A 7,468-nucleotide genomic window follows, 5' to 3' on the forward strand; every position below is an offset into this window, starting at 1 on the left:
CTGAGGACAGTGAAAAGCAGCTCATTTCACCTTTAAGTGTTTCGAAGGATGGATAATTGTTATTCATCCATCTGCTAATTTTTGGGTGTTTAAAGTTAGGAACTTTCATTCCCCATTCCCATTTTCCATTTATTGGATGCATATAGTAGCCCAGAAAGGGCCAATGTATCCCATTTGGATGGGTTCTGTTATTTTCATTTTTGATAACCACGGGGACGTGGTTACAAACAAGGTCCAGTTAAAATATTTCTCCAATTTCTTGGTCTTCTAGGGCACAGAATGCACACTTATCACTTAGTGCTCTTCTGGCCCTCTGTCTTTTACCCATGACTTCTGGGTTCTTTGCATACTCTGACTTAATCATTCGATTCATCAGTTCTTTTATTCCAAGAAATGTGGTGGCTTCTTTTCTGGTCATCCCCTGTTTCGGTTCCCATGATTCAACCGATTCTATTACCAGGGGTTCCATTAAACAGAGGGTACAATTTGCTCCCTTCTCGGGATTGCAGGTGCAGTTCTTTACTTGGAAATATCCCAGACCAAACGCTCCCCAGAAGGGGCTCTTATGGTGATATCTTCCCGTCATGGTTTGACAGGTTATGGTTTCCTGTGTCTCATTAATCAGCCGTATTATCGCTTTTACCCTAAAGGGTTGATCTGGAACAGTGTTTACAGCTTTCACCACCATCCCATTCAGGTGTGTTGTGGTGTTTGTCCCTGGTCCCTTGAGTGGGGAGATGTGTACCATCAACTGCTCCCAAGTCCAGGATGCACTGGATTCAGGTTCAAGCTGCCACTCATCTTTGTTAACACAGTTGATTTCTGTGCTATTCTTACATCTAATTTCCGGCATGACAAGGTCAAACCAGTTTTCCCAGATGGTTCTGTCAATACCAGAGCTATTGCTCAGGCCGTCTGTCCTTGGGATCTCTAACTCTGTGAACTCCCAGTACATGGGGTGACCTTTGTTGACTGTGACCTGCTTCTCATATTCGAGAATAAGTATGCTGCTATTCAGCACCACAGTGGTGTATGCTGCTATTGTGATGGCCAATACGAGGATTATTCCCGTCCTCAACCATCGTCTACACCTGTCTCTTCTGCTCTCCCTTTTGAGGGGGTGAATTAGAACTTAACCCTGGGGTCGATACTTCCTAAGGCCTTCCCAGCGCTTAGAGAACACCTTGGTATCACAAAGTGCACAACGCCCTGGGATATAGGCCTTCCACTCCAGGAATCCCTGGGTATCCCATCCGGGATACGAGACCCCCCAGGCAGGTGCCCCTATCCCCACCCGAGAGACATAGCTGACCTCGAGCTAGCTTACTTTTAGCAGGGCCGCTGTCGGTTGTGAGCCGACCAGGGGCCCAACCCTCCTCGGTTGTGAGCCGACCTCGGGTCAAACCCTCCTCGGTTGTGAGCCGACCTCGGGTTTTGCTTGCCTGGCTGTCGTCAGACTTAATGGGGTTGCTTTTACGTTCCCTGAGCCGTGGCATGGTGGATCTGATATGGGTGAGCTATTATCCCGTTCTTTAGTCGGACTAAGTTCCCTTTTACCGCTTCGACGACGCACATGCCTTGTAGGTTAGTTTTGACGTATCCTCCTCTGTTCTTTGGGCCCTTTTCAACCAAACCTTGTCTCCCGGTTTAAATGGTTTTAGCCCTGTGGTGACAGAGAGGACGTCTTTACTCTTTGTAGTCTTTATGTACGGCCACGATAAATAGCGGTTTAGTTTTATTAGTCTGATCGGGCCATCCCAGTCTTTTCTTTAGGGATGTTTGAATATACTCCTTTGCCGTTCGGATTGCCCTTTCAGCTAGCCCATTTGTATTGCTCTGGTATGGGATACTGAATACGGGTTGTATTCCTAGGCTCTCGAGTAGTTTCATTACTTTATCATTCCTTTTTTTTTTTTTTTTTAAATGTGTGCCATTGTCCATCCTGATTGATTTTCCTGTTATTCTGCTAGAGAAAAATCTAGCCATTGCTGTACTGATTGTGTTGCCCGTGAACGTCCTGAGGGGAAACACTCCTAGGCTAGGCTGAGCTACTACGGCCCATTTGGGTATCTCATTGTGTCTTTTGGATCCGTCAGTGTAATACGTACACTGCGGTTCTGGTTCTGTTTTTTTCTTTTTTCCCTTTTTTTTTTTTTTTTTCTCTTTCCTCCTGAGAGGTCTTTCTCCCCTGAATGAAAAGTTGGGGTCTTCTAGCATCATTTGCCATTTTCCCCATCTGCTTCCAAGTGCTCTGCTTCCTTCAACCATTTTTTTTTTTTTTTTTTTTCCTGCTTCCTTCAAGAGGAGATTTTCTGTTTTTACCAATACTGGTTTTCCTTGAGCCAGGTTTCTAATTTCTGGATACCTTTTGAACAACAAGCTTTTCTGTATCCGGATATTTCCTCTCAGTTGGTGAGAAGCTATAGTTTTTGCTATAGAAGGGGGCTCTGTTTCCTTCATTGAAGGCTTGGACTGTCCCTCCTAGTTCTCCCACGTAGGTGGCTACTTCAATCCCTTTATTAGGGTCTCTGTTGGTTAGAATCACTCGGGCACCTTTAGCCCACTCCATCATTTGTCCAAAGAGGAGCTTTTCCTCTTGGGTTAATTCCCTATCATGGGTTGTGATTTTTCCATTCTTTTCTCTTTTCCTAAATCCCCTTTTTATCTTATGAAGGGGTCCACCGTATTGGAAATACCCTAGTAGGTGACAAGATATGTACTCTATTTTCCCTAGAATCCCCTCCAGTTCTTTGACTGTTTTCGGGGTACCTATTCCCTCCAGGGTTTGGTCCAAGACCCCTCTACCTTGTTCGGTAAATGAAAATCCCAAGTAGGTGCAGGAGCTGGTCGCTATTTCACACTTCTTTAAACCTATTTTAAACCCAGCATTTTTTAGCTTTCCCAGCACTCTTTCGAGCATGTCCAGGTGTTCTTTCTCATTATCATGAGAGAAGTATACATCGTCAATATATATTCCCCTCTCGGGGCTTGAAGTTTCTGAGGTTCCTTCTCATCTCAGCCCATCCTTTTGGCTCATCATCCCATGGCTCCGTCTCACTCCTGAATAGGAGGATCCGGTGGGCTGCAATACCTTCCCCATCTATGGGGGCTACTGCTACAGTTACTGCTCCCGGTTCCCTGGGCCCCCCTCCTCCTGCTCCTTCCAGCACATCGTTATTGATAGCTCGGAAGGGCTGGGGGATGACTGGGGGTTCGGGTTGTGGGATTCCCGGTAAGGGAAATAACTCTGGTGGTGGAGGTGGAAAATCAGGTGATGGAGGATAATCCGGGGGGTTTAGGCTACTCCCCGGGTGTTCTAGTCCCTGTGTGGGATTCCCTCTCTCTTCCTGTGGAAGATCCGGGTATAACCTATTTCTCCCCGGGTGATCGGGGTTTTTTTTTTTTTTTTTTTGGATGTGGTCTAGGGGTTTCTCTCACTCCCAATTCCCTGCTTAGCAGCAGGAATAGGGTCTGGAGTCGCTGAAACTGCTGATCTGAATTAGTTACTATATACACTCTTCTCCCTTCCATCACCTCCATGAGGATCCGGAGGCTCAGTTCTTCACTCATTCTCCTCTCTCCTACTCCCAGTAAAGGGAACAGGAGTGGGGCGGTTGGGTTTACCACGGCCGCTACGACCCGGTAGGCTTCTCTTAAATATCGTTCCTCACTTTCCCGGTCATCCGGGGGCTCCCATGCGGGCATTACTATTCCTCTAAATTCCCCTAGTGAATGTAGGGGCACATAGTGGACTGTATTTCTTGGTAGGGGGAGCTGTGCCTGATACCTTATTGGTGATTTCCCACTTCTCTGGGGAACCCTCTAAGCAGGGCTGCTGCGGTGCCTGCTCCATGATTTAATTCTGTGTTACAGGAATTGACAATGACTGTTCCCGAAATGGGGGCTCTGAGATCCTCAAGACTTCCCAGCAAAAGGTGAATCGGTCCGGAGCACTCTGCGCGCTTTACCCGGCGTTCGGTTACACGCGTTCGCTTGAGAAAGTCTCATAGGCGATGCCTAATCTCTCCCATGAAGGGACCGTTTCTTCACTATCCTCGTCCTCCGCGAAGGAGGAACGGTGTCCCAATCAGATTCCCATGCACGGCTTGCCATAGTTTTAATACACTTACTTTTCACGGTACCTGTTTCTCGTGGGCTGATCAGACCGCTCCGGAAATAACCCGTATAAAAGTACTTTTGTGTATTAGTTGGTACTCCTTTTGGAAACCTAATCTGAGTCACTCTTCCTATATGACTTATTTTTTCAGATAGGTCCCATCTGGGGTGCCATGTTGAAACCGGTGACGAATATTTACCCTATTGTCAGTTCTTTGACCGACCTTTCAGGCTCACGTCCTGTTGTTTCCTCTCTTGGATCTTTAACGACCGGTGAGACTCCAGTCGCGAAGTGATGGGCGAACCTTTCCACCTCGATTCTTTTGGCGCGAGAATAAGCAATTTTACCCCTTTAGAATTCCTAATTATTATCGTCCGCTCATGCGGAGGTAGACCTGAGGAGTTATTCTGGTAGATAAGCCAACCTTTGGGTCTAGGAGTATGAAGCTACCGTACTATCGTCCTAACAGGATAACTACCTGGTATCGAAATAATAATCTAGCGAATTCTTATGTCTCTTCGGGTATCGGGGAATCTGGGGCTCACCTGCTCGTTGTGTTGTCCTCTCCTCTCCTCAGTGGATGTGGGCAAATATAAGAGAAATAAGTTTGGTTGGGAAGTTAACCGAAGTTAACTATAACCCTTTTATTCAAGTTTTCTTTTATTGGTAAAATACAGAAAGAATAAAATAAAAAGAAAAGAAAAAATAATAAAATTCCCTTTTCGGGCTTCCCTTTCAGTGAGGGTTGAAAAGCAGAATATAAGTATAAAGTAAAAGTTTCCCTCAATGGGTGATTCCGCTTTCGCGGTCTACATCTCCTCTAATAATGATTCAATCTCCCTTGGTAAGAAGGGGAAAAATCTATCCCAGTGAAGGGATGAAGGTCCAAAAATCTCTGCAGGTCCTCCGCCGCAGCTCCTCAAAATCTCCAGACAATCTCCGGACAATCCTCTCTTTTCACAAAATCACCAGTATATATACATAACTTAAAAACCATCCCATCTGGTACCTTCCCACTAACAGAAAAACACCCAAAACCAACCCACTCAGTAATTTTCCATCGACAGAAAACAACTTAGAACCAACCCACTTAGTATTTTTCCATCAGCAGAAAAGCATACGTGAGCATCCTACAAGTTGGTCCCTCCTTCTGGGTTGCATCAGGGCTGAAGGAAAAGAAGAAACTTTTCCCTGCCCCGTTATCTATCTTATCCTTACAGTTTTTCACACAAAGGCTGCTTGTTAATATCTTCTGAGTTTGCTGGGGAATTCCGCTCTGCTTCGGAGCGAGCAGATAAGGGGTGACTCCCTTCTTAGTCTCCCAGACCTTCTGGGCCTCTCTTCACTTCTTCAGTAGTGTAAAAAACTCTGTTTCTTATTTGTACCTTATTTGTGAATGCACTCTCTGTACGCTACAAAATAATAACAACTAAGTTTTAGCTCTTATTAATCAAAACCAAAACCTAATGAACATCACTAAATCTAAGGATAATAATGTAAATAAGCAAGCAAACAGGAATATATGAAATGTGAATAAGTAATACATAACATATAGAAAATCATAACTGAGTATTAATCAGGCAGTCCATAAACTCAGTCTTTTGATTAAAAACATCATCTCACATCATGTGTGCCATTACAGTAATGGATTCAAACTTTAATAAACTTCTCTCCCTCTTCCACTCACTGAGAGCAGAAAGCGGGGGTTTCCAGCAGGTGTTATCTGTCGAGATAAGGGCCTCTGCTCCCTGTCCGTTGCCTTAGCAACGGCTCTCTGGCCTGGAGCAGTGTTCACGCCACCACTGAAGAGCGCGGCCTTCACAAAATATAAACTCTGCTTTTCAGCGCTCTGCAACCTCTGCTTGGTTTTCTTCATTTTATCTTCTCTATAACACATTTTAAAACATTTTCTATTCTTTCCAAAGCTCTATGAAGCACATTGTTGGTGAGTTTTTCTATTAGAATAATTAGTGTTTGCAGCTGGAACCACAGAGACTCTGATAAAACAGGAATGAGCAGAATCCATCTGATATGAAGCTGTGGTCTGAATACCACTTCCCTCCTCTTTGAAGAGTAGTCAGATATCTGTGTTCAGGTTTTTGTACAGCCTCTTCTACACTTTGTATCACTGTGTTTCTAGAGCACAGTAGTAGAGAGCTGTGTCTGCCAGGGTTAGCTCGCTGATGGTCAGGCTGGTTGTTGTAGACGATGTTTCTGAGGAATATCGCTGATCAGGAATGTATTCACCACTCCATGATTTTGCATTTTTCCAGAGTATAAACTGAGGAGCCTGAAGGTCAGAATGATGTTTGTACCAGTTAAGTCGAACACCTGCTGCTGATGTCTGATATCTACATGTGAGTTTGAGAGGTCGTCCTTCTCTTCCACTGACTTCATCTTGATCAGGAGAGATTGTGTCTGCAGCTTTTAGTCCTGGAAAAAGTAGAGAAAATGAAGCCATCAGACTAACATTGTCCATGAGGCTGAGAGGAGAAGACAGTGGAAAATGTCTCCTGTACAGTGTTACTCTGTGGACATTCACAACTAAATCAACTGTAGAACTCTGTCAGTTCAATTTACAAGATGATCCAAAGATGATTTTCATTCTATCAGAGCAAAGAAAGCAGAAAAGTAGTGAAATGCAGTCTGTATATGTGGTTAATGCAGCAGCTTCAAGCAACCTTTAATCCCTGTTCTTAAACTCACCTAGAATGTGAGATAGAAGCAAAAAGAGGTAAAGCAACATGTCTTTGGAGTTCTTAAAGCCAGACACACAGCAGATGAACAATGTTCTTCCACTGCAGTAGAATGAGGAAGAAATAATGTCATTGGATGAGCTGAAGTTCAGTGGGCGGGGCCATGATGTTTTCAGTTCAGCTCAACCAATCAGATTGTTTCCTGCTTCCACAGCAGCTCTGTCTCTGTCTCTGATCTTTACTGCTTCATTTCTCTCTTGTCTTTGTCATCAGTCTAATGACTCAACAATCAGAGCTTTAACAGTGTGTGAGGCCCTCTAGTGGACGTTGTGGAGTATTGCGTTGTCTTTGCTCCAAAGGTTTTTGTACAGAGTTTTGCTGTTTCCTGTCACTGTGGGCCTCACAGCACAGTAGTACACAGCAGAGTCAGACACTGCAGCAGAGGAGATCTCCAGATCCAGTTGTTTCTGTTCTTTAATCACTTTAAAAGAGAGTCCAGGAACTGAAGGAGATATTTTTGATCCTGTTCCAAAGTGAGAGATCAGGAATTCTGGTGGTTTTCCTGGATATTGTTGATACCAGTAAAACTCATCAAGACCATCTGGTGTTTTAGAGTAAGTGTAGGACAGAGTAACAGAGCTTCCTTCTAAACTGG

The sequence above is a fragment of the Melanotaenia boesemani genome, chromosome 8 (assembly GCF_017639745.1).
Source record: "Melanotaenia boesemani isolate fMelBoe1 chromosome 8, fMelBoe1.pri, whole genome shotgun sequence".
NCBI lineage: Eukaryota > Metazoa > Chordata > Actinopteri > Atheriniformes > Melanotaeniidae > Melanotaenia > Melanotaenia boesemani.